The 22,668-nt window shown below is 43.2% G+C and overlaps 1 long non-coding RNA gene and 1 pseudogene across 1 annotated transcript in view; both read left to right on the forward strand.

The window, feature by feature from the left end:
- The window catches only part of LOC139059032 (uncharacterized), a 150,156-nt gene that overhangs the window by 63,928 nt on the left and 63,560 nt on the right, over positions 1-22,668 (forward strand). Inside the window, exon 2 of the long non-coding RNA XR_011513818.1 lies at positions 490-770. This is a non-coding gene — a long non-coding RNA (uncharacterized lncRNA). The remainder of the gene's footprint in view (positions 1-489; positions 771-22,668) is intronic.
- Positions 16,707-22,083, forward strand: LOC135916767 (uncharacterized; annotated as a pseudogene).

Raw genomic sequence — 22,668 nt, forward strand, 5'->3', positions numbered from 1 at the left:
AAACATCGAAAATTTTCAGAAAACGAAACAATCAAGTTTACAACTCTGTAAATCATGAATGAAAATTGATATCACAATTTTGTGATTTGCAATTAATAGTACGTCTACAGCGGACAAAATTAATGTTACATATGAGTCTAAAAAAATTAAGTATTATGGAAATAAGGCTTTTGCAGAACCCTTGTACATAACACAACCAATTCACGTAAGATACAAATAGACATATCGAATTTGCCCGCTTTGAATAGTGTAATGGATGCCGTTTACAGAACCGCGATATGTGCTCTTGATGCAGAGCTAATAATTAGTAAACTTCGTGCTTTTATTTTCTTCGAAGTTTCGAAATTTTCAAAATATTTTAAACAATGTTCGGGCTCTAAATCGAAATTCCGCTTCCAACAGACACTAGAATTTAACTTACTCTTTGGCAGCAGTGGTCACGGCCGGAAACTACGAACTTCAGGAAAAATATTCTGCTTGCTTTTGCAGTGCTCGCCCTCTATACCTGCAAGCCATGCATGGTCACTTCGGCCCACGTGCTGTGCTAGCGTCCTCTGCATCGTATTAGTCATCAATCTTCGTTCATCACCGGGACAAGCTGGCTGCGTGGACCACCTGAGTCGATAGCCTCCTCTGCGCACCTTCCTGATCGTGACGTCGTGCTCTTGTTGGTGTAAGAAGGACGGCAGAATCGACTTGGCATCATTTGGCAGCACTGGTCACGGCCGGAAACTACGAACTTCAGGAAAATATTCTGCTTGCTTTTGCAGGTTAGTGCCGCTGTTGGTCAAGCATTCATTCAATTTACCGTTTCTTTCGTGACTGCTGCTGCTCCAGGTGCTCGTATTATTTTTGTGCTTGTCACTATGCCTACTTGTGCGGAGCTCGCGAAACGAATTGATCAGTTAGAGGCCATGTTCAAGGGTCGATGTGACGAGGCAGTCGCTGTTCTTGTAAAAAAGTGTTCACTGAAGCTGCCAACAGATCCAAACGTTGCTGAAATGAAGCGTGATATGGCATCTCTGATTCAAAGTGTCGACATACTCAACTCAATGGTTGAGGAAGCCCGAGCTCAAAATGCTACTTTGACCGCAGCTAACAAAGAACTAAAAACGGAGAATGCAGCACTCGGCAAACTCCTGTCTGAACTTGAGCAGCGGTCAAGAATAAACAATGTGGAACTCAAGGGACTAGCATGCACACAGGGCGAGAACTGTCTTGCGATCATGAAAGCCGTCGGTAAAAAACATGCTGTCCCATTTCTGACGACGACATCGATGTTGTATACCGCGTCCCAACGAGGTCAGGAACGGGCAATAGGAACATTATTGCTCGGTTCTGCTCAAGGACAAAGAAGCAGGATTTTGTCTCTAAGGCACGAAAGGCTCGCCTAAATTCTAAAGATCTCGGCTTCGCAGGGCCGAATCATGTTCCCATTTATATTAATGATCACCTGACCAGAGAAAACAAAGTGCAGTTTGCGAAGGCTCAATCCCTGAAAAGGGAAAAGGGATGGCAATTTCTATGGACCGAGGATTGCCAAATAAAAGCAAGAAAGACAAGCGACAGTCGAGTATTTCGTATCTTGTCAGAGGGTGATTTATCAGTCTTCCGGTAGTTGTAGGAGGGTCAGAATATTAACCTATTTTGTTGCGCTTGATAATGTCATCTTATTTTTCGACTGAAGAACTTAAATCTTTTTTTAGGAACCCATGCCTATCTGCTATTCACTTTAACGCTCGAAGTCTGAAAAAACACCATGATGAAATCCACAACTTTTTAGCATCTTTAGACCACACATTTTCTCTCATCTGCATTTCTGAAACGTGGCTTTCAGATGCAGATAATGATTTATTTGGCTTTCCCTCTTATGCTTCGGAGTATTGCTACCGCTCTCATCAAAGCTACGGAGGTGTCGCTGTTTTTTTATCTTCAAATGTGCGTTACAAACGAAGACATGACATATCATTTTCAATGCCAAACTGTGAAGCTGTGTGGATCGAACTGGAAGATGCAAACCAGACAATTGTTGGTTGCCTGTATCGCTCACCTTCAACTTCCATATCTGCTTTTTGCAATGACCTGAACGCTATACTTGGTAACTTGTCTTCAGAAAAGAACAACGTTGTGCTTCTTGGTGACATTAACATCAATCTTCTGGATGACTGCAGCTCTGCTACTACTGCCTACACTAACTGCCTTCATGGATTTGGCTTCGAATCATTGTTTTCGCTTCCAACTAGATGTAATTTAGGGGCTTCGGCCACCTTAATAGATCACATATTTTCCAACCTTATGTGCCCTCCAGTTTGCGGTATACTTGAAATTAACATCACTGACCATTTTCCTGTCTTTTTAAAACTTCCTTATCAATTACATAAACCTTGTCATGGATTCTATTAAGCCGTGATTAATAAAGACGGCTTCATCGCTCGCGTTGGTGAGCTAAATTGGTGTTCTGTGTTTTCAGAATCAAAGCTGAATTTGCATTTAATGGCTTCTTGGACAACATAAAGAAATGTATCGCTAATTCTACAAGCTTTGTAAAATGCAGAAGACATGTCCCAGCTTTACAGAGCCCTTGGTTAACCAATGATCTACTCACTAGCCTACGTAAAAAAGGTAACCTGTACCGAAAAGTTAAACACCGCCCTCTTAACATTCGACTCAAAACTCGCTATAAGATCTATTGTAACCTGGTAAACCGTCTGCTCAGGGTAGCCAAAAGAAAATATTATGAATTAAGAATAGCTGAAGCCGGCACAGATTCAAAACGGCAGTGGAATGTAATAAATTCCTTCTTGAACCGAACCCATAGGGCTAAACCAATAAGTACGCTTCATTCATCAGACGCCACGTATGAACAAGCAGATGAAATCGCGAACGCATTTAATGAGTTCTTTTGTGACCATTCCTCTGATCATACCACTGATAATCAACTATCATTTCAGCGATGCTTACAATCATTGTACCTATTTCAAACTGGCCCAGATGAAATAATTAATATCATACAAGATTTAAAGCAGGTCTGGACGAAATCAGTTCTATTAATATTAAATTAGTAGCTCATCTTATCGCTCGCCCGTTATCACATGTTATCAATTTAATCTTTAAGACTGGAGTATTTCCTAGTCAACTAAAAAAATCAAAAATTATTCCAGTATTTAAAAAGGGTGACCACTCCTACATTTCTAATTATCGCCCTATTGCTATTCTTCCTTTCTGTAGCAAGATTATCGAAAAAGGTCTTGAAAAACGCTTAACCAAGTACTTCTCAAAATTTAACATTCTTTCGCCAAATCAATTTGGCTTCAGGGTAGGATCCTCGACTGATTGTGCTATACTTTCTTTCACGGATAAAATAAAAGGCGCTATAGATGCCGGTTTCTACGCAGGATCAATTTTTGTCGACTTATCCAAAGCATTTGAATGAATAAACCACGTCATCTTACTTACTAAACTACGAGCAGTAGGCATCGATGGCCCAGCATTAGCACTTATAAAAAGTTACCTAACAGATAGACAACAAGCTGTGTATGTTAGTTCCTCACTTTCTAATTTCAGAATAACCAATAAAGGGGTCCCGCAGGGGTCTGTATTTGGCCCGCTACTATTCCTGCTTTACATAAATGATTTACCCAGTTGTTTAACAGAAACTGAGGCCTTTCTTTACGCCGATGACACTACATTACTTGTTACGGCTCGTTCACTAACTTCCCTGACTACTAAGCTAAACACTGATCTGAAAAATATTTTAACGTGGTGCCAGCTTAACTCGCTAAGCATAAATCCTACCAAAACGTCTTTTATGCTTTTTCATTCGAATCATAGGACACCAGAGTTCATTCCCACTGTCAACCTAAACTCTCTTAACATCAACGCAGTCAATGAATGCTCATTTCTTGGAATAATTCTTGACTCAAACTTAAAATCTACGAAGCATATCGCCTATTTAAAGCGCAAAATTTCTCCCGGTATTAGAATTTTACTTAAATCTAGATATTGTTTTAGCAAACCAACATTGCTGACCTTGTATTATTCTTTTATTCACAGCCATCTTAATTATTGCATTACAGCATGGGGACATATCCAACTCATATAGCACCACTACAGCATTTGCAGAATCAAGCCATCCGGATATTGTCATTCAGCTCATACAACTGCAGTGCTTCTGATATGCTTTTCAACCACAGAATACTTTCAGTAAAAAATATTGTTAAATATAAATTAGCCATAACGTTATTTAAGGTAATACGTAATCCTTCTCTAGTAAATATATTTTCTGCGGCTACTTTGGTTAACTTGAACCGCACAAGGTTTGCAGCTAACAACAATTTCTTATTGCCACTAGTACATACTAATTATGGAAAACAATCTGGATATTTCGCAGCATTATCCACTTGGAACAGCCTCCCATTAAATGTCAAGCACTCTTCGTCTTTGAGCTTCTTCAAGAAAACATTATTCACTTTTCTACTAGACAGCCAAAATAATTGACGTATCTAAGCTATTCACCTCACTCCTGCTCACTTCCTTGCCGTTTTTTTCTTTTTTCTTTAGTTTTCTTTTTCTCTCATTTATAGCCTTTGTAAGTATTTTGGTTTGTTATGTTGCGAATGCCCTAAACTACTGTTTTAATTGTACAACTAGCTATTGACTTTATATTACTTTACAGTTTGTACTTATACTTTGAATATTCTTTCTCATAGTGACTACTGTATTGCTGTTTTATGCCTTGTATTTCCTTTAATGTATACATTTTCTGACAGGAGGTCCCCTTTCAGCCACATGCTCTGGGACCTCCTTCTGTATACTTATGTAAACATGTATGTCTCCTCCTTATTAAAGAAATAAACTAAAAAAATGCAACAAATTTCATTAAAAGCGATTCAGGAGTTATCTCAGAAAAGCGTTTCTGCGTATTGCGTGTATCTGAATAGGCCACGTCGGAGTTGGGTCCGAGCTAAAGCTTCCTTTTAAACAATTTGCCTAGGGATCAAATACATGAATAATAACTCCATTGTCATTGCCAAAGATGCTGGAAACGAATTCTTGATCGCTACGCACTGTCAATACGTGGGGACGGGCACTGTCGTGGAACAAGATGACCCCATTCGTCAATTTTTCACTTAGTTTGTTCTTGATTGCGACACGTAGCCGATCCGGCGTTTCACAATATCTGAAACAATTGATAGTCTCTCAAGGTTTAGCAAATTCTATCAGTAATGGTCCCTGTCGATCTAAAAATAGTCAACAACACCTTTCCGGTAGACATGACGGCCTTTGCTTTCTTTGGGGTGGTGAATTCGAATGTTTCCATTGTAAGCTTTGCCGTCGTGTTTCAGGCTCGTAGTAGTGGTATGATGGTTCGTCTCCGATCACAATTGCAGACAAGAAATCGTCACCTTTATTGTGATACCGGATCAGATGAGTAAAGGCAGCGCCGATCATCTCCTTATTCTGGCGGTGGTTCAAAATCCTGCGCATCCATTGCGCACACAAGAGCCGATAACCGAGATGTTCATGAATTATGGCGTGAACCAAACCGTGGCCGATGTTCACACACTCTGCCAGTTCATCGATGCTTATCCTCCGTTCTTGTCTCATCAGCTCATCAACCCTTGCAATTTTGTTAGGGGTGCACGATGACTTTGGTCCGGTCTGGGATCGTTTTTGCAACTTTCACGTCCTTCTTTGAACCGTTTGTTCCAACGCTTCACAGTGGCCAATGAAATGCAATGTTCCATGTACACGGCAGCCATACAGCGATTAATTTCTTTTTGGGAAACACCTTCAGCTGTCAAACACCTGACGGCACCACGCTGCTCAACTTTTGGAGAGTCCATTACGGCACGCAACCATGTTCAACCCAATGTATGAGAGCATTAAAGAACATTTATCCTCACACCTGCGTGTCCCTTTTGTAAATGAGAGATGCCTGTGTGCTACGCGCAGGCGTTGCAGATAATGAACAGAACCATAATTGCGCGGGGTGGGTAGGCTCACTTTCATTTGACTCGCCTTCGTACATTAGAATTGCGAATATACAATGGAATATACAAATGCGATGATACAGCTTGATAAAAGGCAAAAAAGTGCCACTGGAAACGAAGTTCACTGCATGTATACACACAACCTCGCAACAAGATATTTAAACATACGTATAAGTAAGTCTCCAATAAATCTACGTATCTAAGAAAAAGTCACGGTATATAATGCGTCAAACAAGGCACATAAACATGTTGCGCAATCACAGATTCACAGAATCCTAGATACTGCCCCCATTCCATCCACTCCCCCCGATGTATCGCGCGCGACGGAAGGCGGCGCGCTTGCTCCTCACTTGCTCTTCACGAAAAATTCCGAGGAGGTGTTAGCCTTTGTAGAGGCCAACTGTAACGCGGGACTAAAGGCCTTCTCAGCAGATGTTAAGGACCTGTATTATTCTTTGCCACAGAATGAATTGTTGTGTTCAATCATGTATAGATGAATTTGGGGCAACAATTTAGTACGAAGGCGTGCACAACCGTTGAATATATTTTAGAACTTTTAGACTTGTACATGAAGTCAACATTTGTGCAAAGAAATGACATTGCGTACCTTCAAGAACAAGGGGTCTGTATAGGATCTTGCTTAGCGCCTGTTTTAAGCAACCTGTACTTAGCCAAGCTAGACAGAGACCTGTGCTCACGCATCAATGATACCAAAGTTGTTAAAATATTTCGATTTGTTGATGATTTTTTGGTGTTTGTGAATGTTCAGCCAGACAACTTTGACACAGAGTGTTCAGTTATCAGTAATATTATACGCGAGTGCCTTTGTCCACTAGAAGTTACGTTCGAAGTGCCTGTAGAACAAAAGATCAAATTTCTGGATGTTAAATTTACCTTCGGTGATAAACTAACTTGCTGGTGTTACAGTCCCCGGACAATAAACCGTTGTTGTCATATCATTCAGCCCATTCTAAACTGGTAAAAAGAGGAATTGCGAAAATGTGTTTCACTAACGCACTTACTAAATCATGCCATCATTGCACTGACGAAGCCTTCACACAACAAGCCATGCGGCTACATGAAGCAGGTTATCCCAATCATGTACTGACATCAGTTGCAGAGGGAATACTTCGGCAAGTGCAGCAATCAGGGACTGCTGAACGAGGGGAAGGAAATAGTAACCGATAGAAAAAAAGACCAACAGTGATACCTTAAATCCACCGGTTGTCGCACAACCTAAAGAAAATTGCCCGCCGAGGTAACACTGATGTGGTTTTTTTCAGCACCCAACAAACTAATCAGCCTGTGCAGGAAAACAAGACCAGAAAAGAAAGAAAGTGCCCCTAGCTGCCAAGTTAAACACAGGAAGAAGTTCAGAGAATGTAAGACCTCAATTATATATCGTATACCCTTATCGTGTGGGAAGTATTACGTCGGACAGTCGGGCAGATGCATTAATGATAGACTGCGCGAACACAAAAATAAAGTCGACAAACTTGTATCAGATGGGTTTCTTTCCCTTCATTGTAAGCAACATAAGTGCTCCCCTCTCTTCGAATCAACAATCATTACCGGTAGAAACAAGTGCCAACTCACTAGACTTATAATAGAAGCCGAGCAGATTGATGCCCTAGGGGATTCATGTATCAGCAAACAATCATTGGCTCTCTCTAAAAAAGAACTGAAATTTTTGCGCATGGCTTAACATATCACAAAATGTATCGCTCTGATTGTTAATCTGTTCACGTGGCTGTGACTAATGTTGTCTGAGTGTATAAGTACGACCTGGTTTTCGACAATAAACAGTGTTGGAAGTTAGCGCTGTGTGTGTCCCTTTGTGTCTTCTCTTGTCCCGTCTTTGAATCGCGCTACCATACTCCCCTTGAAGTGCTATACTTCAGTCATTGAAGGTTCCAGAATAATCGCTGGTGCCCGCGTGTCTTCCAGAAAGTTCGACACAATTCGCGTCAAGTGCACGTGCCAATATAGGCCTATACACTTTTGTTTATAGACATTCTGCAGACATTTGTCTACAAAAGTGAATTTTTATTAAACTATAGACCATCTATAGACAGTTCATAGACTCAGACGTTTTTTGTAGACAAGCCTACAAAAAATGTAAGGTGATAAGTCATAATACTGTCTATAGACTGGTCTATAAAAATAGTTTATAGGTCGTCCATAGACATTTCATGAACTTCTAGCTACAAAAGTAGAACTATATAGGCCTATTAGCCAGCTTTACTGGTGCAGTAGTCATTGCATCGATGTCAGTCTGCAAGAAGTTCAAAATCAGCCACGTCACAACATCGACAGGATCCGAACTTGCCGCCCTCCGTAGCGCCGTGCTGTATGCGCAGCAACAATCACCAAATCACTGGGCTATATTCTGTGATTCAAAGGCAGCCCTGTAATCAGTATTATCAGCTCTGCGCCGCAGCCTACATGAACAACTGGAAGCAGAGATACAATTACGCCACTATCGAATGGTGTACGGAGGCTACGACATTGTATTCAGCTGGCTACCCGCACACTGCAACATTACTGGCAATGAAAGCGCCGACAAAGTTGCCCGTGAGGCACATGATGTATGTGAAAGCACCTCGATACCATTGTCGAGAACGGATGCAGCGCGGCACCTCAGCAGTCTTGCCCATATTATTACTGTAAGGGAATGTAACACACCGCAGTTGCCTATATGCCATGGACCTGCATATGACATTGCAACTTTTACCTGGTTATAACCAACGGGAAGAAACGCTACTGTGCCGCTTGCGAGTAGGAGTTTCTTTCACAAACACCTATACCTTTGGAAGGGCGGACAGTCTCAATTGCAGCAGATGTGGTGTCGAAGAAACCACCTCCTGTGTGATTGCCCTGCATACGAAGACGAGAGGGGCACCCATCGTACAGCTTTCAAGCACTTAGACGACCGTCCTTCCACAGGGGATATCTTGGGCCCGTGGCCTCGTGCGTCTGCTATGTGCAAATCCACGAAGGCGCTGGTGCGTTTCTTGAAATGCACTAGCCTGTACGACCGCCTGTGACTGACTCAGTGATGAACGCTTGCGCACGTACCAATGCAAAATGTGAACTTTTTTCTTGCTTCTCCTCTTTCCATCCCCCTTTCCCCTTCCTCAATGCAGGGCAGCCCAACGGGCTCAACCTGGTTAACCTCCCTGCCTTTCCCTTATGATCTGGCTATACTATAGACCGTATATAGTCAGTATATAGACTCAGACATTTTGTAGACTAGTCTACAAAAAAATGTTAGATAGGTGATAAGTCGTGATATTGTCTATATACTAGTTTAAAGAAATATCTATAGAAAGTCTGTTGACTTCTTAGACACATGTACATAAACTTTATATAGAGCAGAAAAAAAAAACGCTAGACGAAAGCACGAAGAGAGGGACACAGACCGCAGCGCTAACAACTAAGTGTCTTTATTCTTTCCGTCAGCCTATATATAGACTCGACCACTACCGGGAAGCACAAAAAAGCAACACAAATTCAGCATGCGCAGGGGCAATAAATTGTAATCATTGAGACAGGAAGGCTATCTCCTTCGGAAGGAGAGAAATTGAGGGGAGGCTTAGAGATGCGTCGACGCTATTATGGACGTAAGAGGCTTCAGAAATAAGACGTGCGCGGTTATCGTGGTAGTTTGACAAGAGGGTAATATCTTTAAAAGATGCGTTGACAATTGACTGTCTCTAGTTTGTTTTTGAACTTGTTTGAGTGTTCGCGCATGCGGTCATTGATGCACCGCCCCGTTTGACCGATATAGAAAAGCTTGCACGAAGGAGGAATATTATAAACTACATAGTCTACACACCGCGGCCACTCAGACGGACCTTAAAGGGCAGCTTGAAAAGGGGACGTATGGGCTTACGCCACTATACAATACTCACCTGCAGTTGGCGGCGTGTGGACTGACGTCAATCGGCGCAACCCTATGGCAGATGGCCGATACCTTTTCAAGGAGTAGTCTAGCAACGCATTTCAGTGTCCTTGCGGCTGCGCTATTGGTAGACTATGTATACGTAGGTCTGTCTAAGAGCAGCGTCAGCACGAGCAATGGCAGAGGGAAAAGATAGCAACCGATAACGCGGCACCGATCGTGCCTGGATTTTGCCTTGGCTGCAGACGTGCCCGACGTGGTCGCCGAGCCCATCGCCGTGCATGATATAGACAAGAAGGCTATCGTTACAACTATAACTAAATAAAAGTATTGCATCAGCACTACAGACCCGCCTGAATATACAGGGGAAGACTGTGAGCCTATGGATCAAGACTTCACAGAAAGCGAAGTTCGCGCAGCCCTGCACGACCTCAACAGTAGATCTGCTGCTGGTCCAGATGGCATTTCCAATAGGCTGTTGAAAAATATGGACGATGAATCTATAACATATTTAACAGGGTATTTCAACGAATTCTGGAAAAATGGTGATTATCCAAAGGAATGGAGAATTGCTAACACAATTCTTATTCCCAAACCAGGCAAGCAACTAAATCTAGATAACCTAAGACCCATATCGTTAACATCATGTCTGGGCAAAACCATGGAGCATGTCATACTCAATAGACTTACTAAGTATGTAGAAAACAGAAATCTTCTTCCGCATAACCTGATCGGTTTCCGTCCTGGACTTTCGACTCAATATGCAATGCTTTTAATCAAACATCACCTTATTCTTGCTAGCCCGCTGCATACGAGAGCTCTTCTAGGCCTAGATGTAGAAAAGGCCTTTGATCGCATCAAGCACAGGGCCATATTGGATATCCTCTCGGAGATGGGATTGGGTAAACGATTGCACAATATAGTTAAAGCCTTTCTCGGTGGCCGTTCTTCTTGTCTCAGGTTAGGCGAACTCCAATCGACAACTCTGGAACTTGGGAATCGTGGGACACCACAAGGGTCCGTCCTATCTCCCATGTTATTTAATTTGGCAATGTCAAAAGTGGCTCGAGGTCTCGCGCAGATTGAGGGTATCCACTTTGCTATATATGCAGATGATGTAACAATCTGGAGTGCCGAAGGTAATATGGGACAAACAGAGACCAAACTACAGGAAAGCATTTATGTGGTGGAAACAACACTTGAGGGTATGGGACTGAACTGCTCTGCTAAGAAATCTGAACTATTGGTACTACGGAGCAGTAAGCGTGGGCGCAAACCGAACGGATATATCCCAGAGGAAGAACCCCGCATTGACATATACGCGAAGAATGGAGAACCAATCAGGCAGGTGGAGACTATTAGAGTGCTAGGACTTCTCCTGCAAGCGAATGGATCTAACTGCAGGATGATACAACACATCTCTAACAAGTCAGAAGAAGTCATTAGGCTTCTGCGTAGAGTTACCAACAAGCATAAGGGACTAGGAGAACATAGTGCCATAAGATTGGCACATGCATTCGCCTTTTGCCACTTCTCGTACGTGGCTGGCATGCTACAGTGGACACAGGCTGATAAGAACAAGCTAAACGCTTTAATCAGACGACTTATAAAGATTGCACTAGGACTTCCCATCAGCACGGCTAACGATAGCTTATTGCGCCTAGGGCTGCATAACACACTAGAAGAGATAGCTGAGGCTCAGCAGGTGGCCCACCAGGAGAGACTAATGGGGACACGACCTGGGAGGGCGCTACTTGAAGAAATTGGCGTAGAAATTAACAACCACACCAACGAAGGAGAATTATTAACACAATTGCAAGCGGGACTACGAGAAACAATAAAGACGACCCCGTTCCCTAGGAACATGCACCCGACACATAACCTCGAGAGACGAAAGGCAAGGGCGAAGGCACTCGTTCAAGACATAGATCAACATAAGCAGCAGGCGGTGTTCGTTGACGCTGCCTGGGCTAAAAATAAGGATGCGTATACCTCCGTTGTTGTAGACACTCAAGGTAACATACGGGATGCCATCACCGTCTATACCAAGGACCCAACAGTAGCAGAACAAGTAGCAATCGCCTTCGCCATTCGGGCTAATCGGTGGACACATATTTACAGCGACTCTAGAACAGCCATACGCAACTTTACCAACGGATATGTGACACGGATAGCAGCAAAATTACTAGAGAACGTCAACAGTGAGAGGATTGAAATCCGCTGGTTTCCTGCACATCTGGGGGTAGTGGACGGAGCTCGGAGAAACCTCAATGAGGTGGCAAATGAAGCAGCACGAGGACTTTCCAGCCGTGCTCTTCAAGACCGAACAACTTACACTTCACCCGGGAAACACAGGGATCGATTATTAACATATAACGAAATCACGAAACATTATTATTTAAGCAGAAGGGAGTACCCATTGCCACACGGTAAGCTTTGCAGAGCCCAAGCGGTCACATTACGTTTGCTACAGACTAGAACATACCCAAGTCCATATTTTATTAACAGGATCTATTCTGAGAGGGAAACTCAAATCAACTGTAATAAGTGCAATGGCATCATTACTCTTGACCATATGCTTTGGCAGTGCCCCGCGGTCTTCACAGACTGTGACAAGGAAGAAGAATAATGGCGGCAAATGCTACACAGCGAGTCACTCTCTGACCAATTACGGGCAGTCCAGAAGGCCCGCGATGTGGCTGAAGGGCTCGGCCTGACAGTCCCAACGTGGGAGCGGCCCGCGTCAACCTATGGTTGACCTTCAGGACCAAATAAAGTTCTTCATACCATATCAGCAGTTTGTGATTGTCTAACGTCGTGGTTGTGGTGCTTGTCTAACGTCGTCTAACGTCTGTTGAGGCGGTGATACTTGTCTAGCTTTGGTTGTGCTTGTCTAACGTCGGCAACAGCTTCGCGGTGCATCCACTTTCACATGGCGGAATGGAGGCGGGTTTTAGAGCGCGGCTTTTAAGCACCCGTTCCTGCGTTGAGCATCGGCGTCCCTCGGCGTACTTCGGCGTAACCGAGCGAAGGACGAAAGAGCGAACGCGGAGCCCAGCGAGGGATGAAAGACGGCGAGAGCAAATAGAGCCCGAGGAGGAAAGCTGGGGAGGAGGGCGCAGCGGAACCGTGAGGCAGAAAGCGGAGGAGGAAGGTGGGGCGAAAGCTTGAGAAGAGAAGCGTAGTGCCACGCAAGACATGTTCTGCGGCGAGGATCGCTACGAGATGCCGCCAGAGTAGCGAGCGTCATCTGTTCACCGATGTCGCCATCGATAAGACACGCGGCGAGCACGTCTACCGACACCACATATGAATACAAAGCGCTGTGTGTGAGCAGAAGTCTGCCTGTGGCGGCTGCTGTGAATCGCGCCCACGCGTCACCCACACGCTGCCTCTCGCGATCTCCCGATTATCGAGGCAATCGCGCGACACTTCGCTCCGTTTGCAACGTGCTGCACGAGACAGACTTCCGCGCCAGCCAATATATCGTGGAATGGAAACAAGTATAGCGCTGCACTCAAATTTCGCATTAGGGAGTATCGTAATCGTGGATCAATGTTTCTTCTCTCTCTCTCTTTTGTGGTGTAGTGATTGAAGATTCAGTGTTTTCCAGAGTTCTGGCTTCTTCAACGCTAAGTATGTGTTCGTCGTGCAAGTGCTGTTGAAAGACAGCAGGAGCATGTTGCGCAATTCGACGCGCGTGCCATTTCGCGCGTATATACCCGGAATCTGGCGTTGCTCACAGTGAGCTCACGGCTCAGCGTTGCTCACGGCCACGAATACAACAACTTCGAACATATGCTCTGGCTGTGCCCTGCCAACGCGAGCACGGACTTTCCCGACCAGTCTTCCTGGGACTCGGCGCTCAGAAGCACAGAGCTCACCGCTCAGCTCAAGGCTGTCCAGAGAGCCCGGCCGTCGCCGAAGGACTCTGTCTATACCGGCCCCGACCTTGGTGGAGCCGCCGGATTTATTTCCCCTCAGGACCTAAATAAACTTCTAACTCACGTACTAACTCACAGTGAGTTGTTATGGCTTTCTTTTTTTTTGAAGAATAAACTTGAAATGCATTTCAAAGGAAACGCATGTAAACGAGCAGCCTCTCCGTGTCGTCATGGGCTGTCAAGACACTGGAAATAACCTAATTAAGCGGGCTGTGTTAATTGCTCGCGTATTTATCAGAAGAAACGGGGGTGCCTTTTCTTTGGCGATTACCGTTGCATTTTGTTCGCCGCTCTCAGAAAGGGGGGAGCCTCAGTTCCTTTTTTTCCTCTCTCTCTCTATCGGAGTACCTGTTTTTCGCGGCACCTGTTTATTTAGTACCTGTTTACTCTTATTTTTCGACGCAAGCTATCTGAGCAGGATGCCGATGCCTTCCTCGACGCGGTAGAAGTACTCGCGTGCACTGCGGCTTTGCGTTCTGCAGACGTGTCAAGGTTTTGAATGGTGCAAGAGTGCGCAAGAAGAGCGGACACATTGGAGGGAGGAACAATGTAGCGACGCACCGTCCGTGCACTCGGTCGATCCGGAATACTGCTGCGTGTGGACAACTCTCGGCCCGTCGCTGCAATGGGGCGTCACGCGAAAAAAGTGTCCCCGAACAGGGACGGCGCTCAGCTGCTCGCGAGCGAGTGCCCACACGCGTCGCGTCCATCTTTGCCGGAGACGTGCCGTTCCGAGACCCGGCGGCCATCTTGGCGGAAACGGGCCCGGCGACGCACGTCACGGCCCTGCATGGGCGCGCCTCAAACGACGGGCTCGTACTTCACTGGGAAAGTGCTCTGTCAAGCGTTTCTCAGTAGTTTTGCAGCACTGCCTACCTGTTTCTTCGTGTTCATTCTTGTGCATTGAAAGTGTGTTTTTAACATTCTTTTTTGTTTATGTATTCATATTATCATCGTCCTGCATGCTGCGCCTTCATTGCAACTTTGCCGTCCTTCCCTACGACGGTTACCTTTATTATTTTGTTTTATTTTTTTTCACTCAAAGGCTGTTATTTAACATGTTCGCTCCATTTCCCTTTCCTTTCTCGTGTCATAGCACCACATAAGGTCTAATAAGTAAGCAAAGTAAAATTATCATTAATAATTACTTAAGTAAATAATTAATTAAGCTACTGCGAGAGCTACAAATTTATTTATTTATTTATTTATTAATTTAACCATACTGCAGGCCAATTCTTTGGCCCTAGCAGGATGGGTATTTTCGGAATGACAAACAATAAATAACAGCAATAAATTAGCAAACAGCAAAAGGGGCAAAAGCAACAGCGCTTACACAATGAAGAAGCAATTTTCAACAAAACAAAAAGCACCAAAACAGACAGAACAGAACTAAACCAGCAGCAAAAACGTACATTTATACAATTGCAAATATCTATTGCTCACAAAAGAAACGTTCCAGTTCTGCCGAAAAGTCTTCGGCCTTGATAACACTTGGCGGCAACTCATTCCACTCTTTAACTGTTCTAGGGAAACACTGTATTTGTAGAAATTAGTTTTCGCAAAAATAGGTCTCAGCGAATGTTCTGCTGTGTGCCTTGTTTTCCTAGTAGCAGCAAGATGAACATAACTTATAATGGCACGACGCTCTTTTCGGCACAAACTCACGCTTCTTCATGTACCAGGTGCTGCTCGGATTCTTCGCTGTCGTGGCGAACGCCGACTTCGCGGTGGAACATGGCTTCACCGAACTTTGGCCAGATGCTGCTACAACGAATCTGCAATCATCTGCTCATGTCTTACACGGTCCGCAAGATTATTTGCTGGAAATCGTGTACGATCTCCGACGCACCGAAGTGGAATCTGCGCATCGGGGAACCTTTCCGGTTCCGCTGCGCGCGGGCCATATAAAGGACCAGCCAAGCCTAGGGCGACTGGGGCACGACGCTCTTTTCGGCACAAACTCACGCTTATTCATGTACCAGGTCAGTTACCTAAATGGAACTAAGTGTTATCGCTCTAGCAACGTTATGCTTTTAAGAGTGTCGTGCCCCATTAGCAAGCGACAAATGGTTGAGTGTCTTGAACATGCCAACCTCTGCTTCATTGATGCTCTACTATTCTCTCTCTACGACGGCTGCCTGACGCTTTCCCAAATTTTACTGCTCCTATCGGGGGATGTAGAACCAAATTCAGGGCCCATGAATGCAGTTGAACGTGACCAAATGACAAACATTGAAAGGATTCTCTTAGAAATGAAAACAGGCCAGGAAACTGTGCTTGCGAAGTTAACGGAAGTTACAACAAGACAATGTGAATTAGAATCCAAAATTACGGGCTTAATAGAGAAGACAAACAATGTAGAAAGTCTTATTGCTCGGGTGGAAAAAACGGAAGATAAATTTATGGCTAAACTAGACGACTTGGAAAATAGAAGCCGTAGACAAAATCTGGTCTTTTTCGGGTTGCCTGACAGGGAGCATAACGAGACATGGGAGGCGTCTGAAAAACTAATAACTGGAATATGCAAAGATGTGATGAAACTTGATGTTATTTCGGTTGAACGGGCTCATCGCGTAGGCGTTTTCAGAGAAGGCAAAAACCGGCCCATAGTAGCATGCTTTTCAAGGTGGAAGGCTAGAGAAAATGTCTTTAAAAACGCTTACAGACTAAAAGGGACTTCGTACGGCATCTCTGAAGATTTCAGCCGAGCCGTACAAGAAAAAAGACGTCAGCTTTGGAATTATGCGAAAGAAAAAAGAGAGAACAAAGAAAATCGTGTTCGCTTGAGTTATGATAAATTGATCATCAATGGGCAAACGTTCGTCTGGGATAGCGATATGTGGATGCCAGTTCCACTTCAGGCGCATGCGCGACTGGACAGAGGCAAATGACGCATTCCAAATTCCGTTCCTCCGAAAGATAACTCAGCACGTTGCTCGCAGCCTGAACGGCTCTCTGTCCTGCTTGTAAATTGTCGCAGCATAAAGAACAAAGTCGATAACTTCATGTCTTTAGTAGCCACTCTTAAACCTCAGATTGTGATGGGCACCGAATCATGGTTAGACAAGGATATACCTGATGTAGAAATCTTTCCGCCTGGTTTTACTGTCTATCGGAAAGATAGGCATGGACATGGCGGGGGAGTATTCCTTTTGATAGCAAATGCATTGTCAAGTACACAAATTTTATTTGAAAACGATTCTGAGTCTGTATGGTGCCTTGTGAAATTTCCTAACGGAAACAATGTAGTCTACGGGACATTCTACCGCCCACCCGGCAGCAGCGACTCATTCGGATTGCTGTCTGAGATGCTATGTCTCCTGCCTAATAGCGTATTTCTAGGGGGGATTTCAATTTGCCAGACTTCAACTGGAATGCCGGATGTGTGGCTGGCAATAGGTCCCGTATTTACACAGAGTTCGAAGAACTGCTCGGATTAAATGGATTGCAGCAGTACGTACTGGAACCTACGCGAGAAAATGCAATTCTAGACTAAGTACTTTGCAATGAGCCGAACATAATATCAAAAGTTACTGTTTGCCCAGATATTAGTGACCACAGGGCAGTTGTCATAGAGCTTAACATAGAGCGAGTACGGATGGCACAAATTCCGCAAAGAAAAGTGTACAGCTACGACCGAGGAGACTATGCTGCTATCAGGACCGAACTTGAAAATTTCTTTCCTACTTTCCAATATATGTCAAACGCACGCTGTCCGTTAACTTCGTGGTCAGCATTTCGGGACAAAATACTTGAACTAGTCAAAAGTCATGTTCCATGCAGGTACCTGCGGCAACGAAAAAAACAAAAACCTTGGTTTAACGTAGAAATACGTAAACTTATAAGGAAAGCAAGACAAACATATAAAACATTTTCTGCCGACACCAGTTTGGCAAATCAGAAACGCTTGCAAGAGATAAATAAGCTATTGAAAGCAACAATTAAAGCTGCCAAAGATAACTTCTTTGTTAAATTAAACAAGGACTTGAGAGAAAACCCAAAATCTTTTTGGAAATATGTAAAACAAAATCGAAAAGAAGACATATCGATACCATCTTTAACTGTTGACGGCAAAACCGTGACGTCGGACTATCAGAGGGCGGAATGCTTCAACAAGTACTTCCAATCTGTGTTTTCGCTATTACCTGCTGGGGAGACTTCGCTTTTGAACAACGCCAATCAAATCGATATGATGCCAGACATTGAATTTGATGTTAGTGGCATCGACGCTTTATTACGGCATTTAGATGACACAAAAGCAATTGGACCTGATGGAATATCCCCAGTAGCCCTGAAAGAGTGTCATGACATCATTTCTCCGTATTTAACGATCATTTAAGAGCTTTCCCTTGAAACAGACCTCATTCCCCAAGATTGGAAAACGGCAAGCGTGACACCCGTTTTTAAATCGGGCGATAGAAAACTCAGAGAAAACTATAGGCCGATTTCACTAACGTCAATATGTTGCAAAATATTCGAACACATTTTATACAGTAACATATCTGCATTCCTTGACTCAAACGCTTTTTTTACACCTTCTCAGCACGGATTCCGAAAAGGTTATTCCTGCAACACACAACTAATAGAATTCCAGCACTTCTTATCTAAAACCATTGATAACAATAGTCAGGTAGACGCGGTTTTTATTGATTTTCAAAAAGCTTTCGATATTGTGTCCCATAAGCTCCTAGATGTAAAGCTCGCTGCATTAAATATAAACGAAAACGTTCAAAATTGGATACGCAACTACCTAAACGGAAGAACCCAGTCTGTTGTCCTATAACTGTTTCTTCGGGCGTTCCTCAGGGAAGCGTACTGGGGCCCTTGCTATTTTTAATCTACATAAATGACATTGTCGAACTAATTACATCACCCATAAAATTATTTGCTGATGACTGTGTGATTTAGAGAAATTACCACTGAAGATGACATAGATACATTGGAAACAGATTTAGATAAAGTAGCGATCTGGTGTAAAAAAATGGAACATGAATTTAAATATAAGAAAGTGCAGTAGCGTAAGTTTTTCCAGAAAATTATCCAAATTTCAGCACCGATATAACATCAATGGCACACTTATCGACATACAGTCGGAATATAAGTATTTAGGAGTCTATTTTACCGAATCACTCACTTGGCATAAACAGATTGACACTGTCATAGCAAAAGCTAGCAGGATGCTACATTTTATTCGCAGAAATTTTAAACAGGCAACACGCGAAGTTAAAGAAACGTTATATTCTTACATGTTAGAACAATACTTGATTATGCTTGTGTAATATGGGGTCCCTATCAAGATTACCTCATTAATAGACTGGAAAAACTACAGAACCAAGCAGCAAGGTTTGTTTGCAATAATTACAGCCCGTACTCTAACGTTTCCGAAATGAAGGCCACTTTAGGATGGCATCTACTACATATGCGTAGGCAGAAGTTAAGGCTTAAACTATTGCACCGAATATATAATAATCAAACAGGTATTAATCGCTATAACTATCTCCTGGAACCAGATTATATATCGACTCGCTGTGATAACAACAAAAAGATCTCAGCCTATAACTGCCGAACAAACACTTTTTACTACTCTTTTTTCCCCAACACAATTAGACAATGGAACAGTTTATCAAATGATATAGTAAATGTGTCAAATAACGAACTATTCTATTCAATGCTGTGACGGCGCTCTTGCAAAACAAATGCATGTGTTATATATCTTGGAACATGCTTGTTTCACGTCACTTGTATGCCTTTCTCTAACAGCTATTGTAGTGATTCTGTTTGTCAGTATATCTGTCCGAAAGCTTCTCTGTATTACTGGTTGTATTTTGTTCCCCCCTACGTAATGCCTTTATGGCGATGTAGGTACTCTGTAAATAAAATAAATAAATAAATAACTTGATTCAGATAGGGCGATTTTTCCGGATATAAAATTGTGAAGTAACAAAAGTCGGTTGATTTTTCTACGTATCTCCAATGTTGTAATGTTATTACGTTTCATCCGAGACAATGGTGAATCCGTCCTTCTATATTTTCCGAATATAAACTGTACAGCCTTTCTTTGTACTCCCTCAAGTTTTATTATATCTTTCTTCACATAAGGGTCCCACAGCGCAGACGCGTACTCTAACTTCGACCTAACACATGCGTTATAAGCTAGAAGTCGAACACTTACAGGAGCATTTCTATGTTTCCTTTTAAGAAAACATAGCTTTTAAAAAGCTGACGCACAGATGTCTGAAATGTGCACACCCCATTAAAGATTACTGGTAAGAGTTACCCCTAGGCACTTATATTTATCAACCTTCTTTATAGTGCTGCCGTTAATGTGGTAAGTGAAGGTACTCGGCCATTTTTTCCTTGTTACACGTATAAGAACAGTTTTTTTCCCTATTCAGTTCCATGCCCCAGTTCTCACACCAGTCGTGAATTGCCAGAACAGTTGCTTGTAAAAAGGCGTGTTCATTTGCATTCAATATTGTCTTAAAAAGCACACAATCATCAGCAAATAACCTGATTGAGACATCCTTTGGTATTACCTCCGTTAAATCATTTATATAAATTAAGAACAACAACGACCCTATCACACTCCCCCGTAGAACCCCCGAGGTAATCGGCAGCCCACTGGAAGAAAAATCCTGCACTTGTACAAAACTGTTGCCTGTGATTAAGGCACGCGAAAATCCACCTAACAACAAAGAGTGGAAGTACAATGGTCTCCAACCTAAACAATAATTTATCATGCGGTACCTTGTCAGATGCCTTGCAAGAGTCCATAAACAATACATCTTCTTGGCCAGTCATGTCAAGAACACTAAACAAATTATGCAATGTCGATACCAGCTGTGTAACTGTAGACATACCCTTTCTAAACCCGTGCTGATGAACCGATCAAACTTCATGTTCGGAGAGGAAGCCTTGTATGTGCTTAGCAATCACATGCTCTAACATCTTGCAGCATTGACTGGTCATTGAGACAGGGCGGTAGTTGGAAGGTAGAAGACGGCTGCCCTTTTTGTATATGGGGACTACTCGCGCCAGACGCCAATCATCAGGTATTTCGCCCATTTCTAGTGAAAAGTTAAAGAGCTCTGTTAGGTACCAAGAAATTTGTTTGGCATATCGCCTCAAAAATAGGTTAGAGATACCGTTCGGCCCAGTAGCTTTACGCGTATCAACATTTAAAATCAACGCCAAAACCCCTTCACGCGTTACCCGAATGTCCTGCGGGAGGTCCGATGCGGTGGTTCGTGGCTCATATTCTTCATACTCAGAAAATACACTTTGAAAGTACTCGGTAAAGCTATCCGCTATGCTAGAAGGATCTGTCTGAATGACACCATCGACATTCAGCTTGAACACTTCGACTTTTGTGTTCCCTGGGTAACGCCAGAACTTAGAAGTATCGTTTTTAATGAGCTCCGCAAGGCTGTTGAAAAAAAATATTCCTAGCTTGCCTAACTTTCCATAACAAATCGTCTTTAAGGTGTCTGAACTGCTCGGATCTTGTTTTACGTTTCTTTCTCCATCGTTTTCTTTTTCTTTTACTCTGAATTATTTGTCTGGTAATCCATGGATTTAATCTACGCTGACGGAACGCTTTTAGTGGCACAAAGTTTTCGATACAGTGGTGAATAACATTACGAATTCGCTTCCATGCTGCCTCTATATTACTTATAGGACCGCATAGATGAGTATCCAAATAGTCTATTATGGCCACATCATCCGCCCGAGCAAAGTCCTTAATAACTTTTATCACAGAAGCATTTTTTTTTTGCCTATCAGTGTCTTTAATCAATGAGTAGAAAAATAATTTGTGATCTGAAATACCCTCCTCAACTAGCAGAGTACCTGCCCCGAGAATGTCTCTGATAAATAAAAGATCTAGGACTGCATTTCTTCTTGTGTTTACTTTAACGACTTGCTCGAGGTTAAGGGAAAGCGTAATGCCGAAGATGATGTCTCCAGGGGTGGAGCAACCATAATGAAGCTCTTGCCAATTATTGAAGGGCAAATTAAAATCACCGTTTATTATGAGACTTTTTCCCTGAAATTGTAGCGCGTGATCGTACAATTGGGTGAAATACAAGTCATCAGTATCGAGAGGGCGATAAACAGCGACAAGAACAAATGTAGCATAAAAAAACTCGACTCTCAAAAACAGGCTTTTGTGGTTATCAATCTGGTCAAGTACTTCGACGTTGACCCCTTTTCGAGCAATGACAGATACGCCGCCACCACGTGAGCCTCTATCCCGTCTGTACAGCTGATAGGCCGGCGAAACAACTTCATAGTTTCGAATAAACTCATTTAGCCAAGTTTCTTTAGGACGCAAACATGTGGATCATACAGCAGCAACAAATGTTCAAGTTTATCTAATTTATTTACAACACTTGGGGAATTCAGAGGAAGCAAGCGTAGCTGGCAAGGCTGTAGTCGCTAGCTAGGTGCAACCGTTGGAAGGTTTCGGCAAACACTCCCGGCTTTTGGTACTGCTTTGCGTGAATGGGAGCCATCGTCCCATGTATAAGGGCAGTCGTCAACCCAAAGCCTATCGTGTACTAGAGACACCTTCTTTCCGGCTTCCTTATCAGTCTTGGCCCTGGCCCAAAGTAACTTACGCCTTCTGAGGGTGTCTGCGCAGTAGTAATTTTGAATAGAAATTTGCGTTCCTTTTAGTTTTTTTACGATGTTACAGATCGCTTGCTTTTCCCTGTAATCTTGGAAATAAAGGACAATCGGGCGATTGCGCCTTGGCCGGTCAAGCCTGTGAATACGGGCGACCGACAAGCAGGTGACGCCCATTTTATCTTGAAATAGTTATCTTATA

Source organism: Dermacentor albipictus, chromosome 4 (genome assembly GCF_038994185.2).
Source record: "Dermacentor albipictus isolate Rhodes 1998 colony chromosome 4, USDA_Dalb.pri_finalv2, whole genome shotgun sequence".
In the NCBI taxonomy this organism is placed as follows: Eukaryota; Metazoa; Arthropoda; class Arachnida; order Ixodida; family Ixodidae; genus Dermacentor; species Dermacentor albipictus.